Here is a 717-nt window from a genome sequence, read left to right as displayed (position 1 = left end):
ACCAACCTCGACCTACTCGACGAAGTAAGAGACCTCGCATACATCAAGACCACAGTTTACTAGCAAAGAGTAGCTCGATACTATAACGCTAGGGTCAAGAAGTGGAAACTCCACGTCGGTGACCTGGTCCTTCGCAAAGTTATGGTACTTGAGCCTGGCGCTGGCAAGCTCGGGTCCAACTGGGGAGGACCTTACCGAGTGAAATGAGTGCTCGGGGAAGGAATGTATGAGCTCGAGACTCTCGAAGGGAAACAAGTACTCGGGCATGGAATATTGTCAACTTAAGACAATACTATCTGTAAGAACTGAGTAGGCCATGAGCCAGTCCCAGAGCCTAAGGGCCAAAATGCCAAGCTAACATGACCTCAGCGCAATAGGACCCAATCGCCTTTATGGCATGGGCGAACTCCAATAGTGGACTATAAGTCACTCACAGAGCCTAAGGCCCAAAATGCCAAGCTAATACGACTTCGGCGCAATAAGACCCAGTCGTCTCCATGACATGGGCGAACTTCAAGTACCGAGCTGACCAACACCTCGGCATCAAGAAAGACTTAGCCATTTCGATGATGAAGGTAAAGTATGAGAAGCGTAAATAGCTTGGGCTTAAACCCCGCCAAGCATAGCTCATTCTAGTATGATGACCGAACTAGAGAATAACCAATGAGCATATAGTTTGGGCACACGTGGTAATCACTTCGCTGTGCACCATAGAGA

The sequence above is a fragment of the Nelumbo lutea genome, chromosome 4 (assembly GCF_056320005.1).
Source record: "Nelumbo lutea isolate HS-2025 chromosome 4, American lotus-T2T, whole genome shotgun sequence".
NCBI classification, from domain to species: Eukaryota; Viridiplantae; Streptophyta; class Magnoliopsida; order Proteales; family Nelumbonaceae; genus Nelumbo; species Nelumbo lutea.
The sequence above is the reverse complement of the archived record's forward strand: the minus strand, read 5'-3'. Positions refer to the sequence as shown.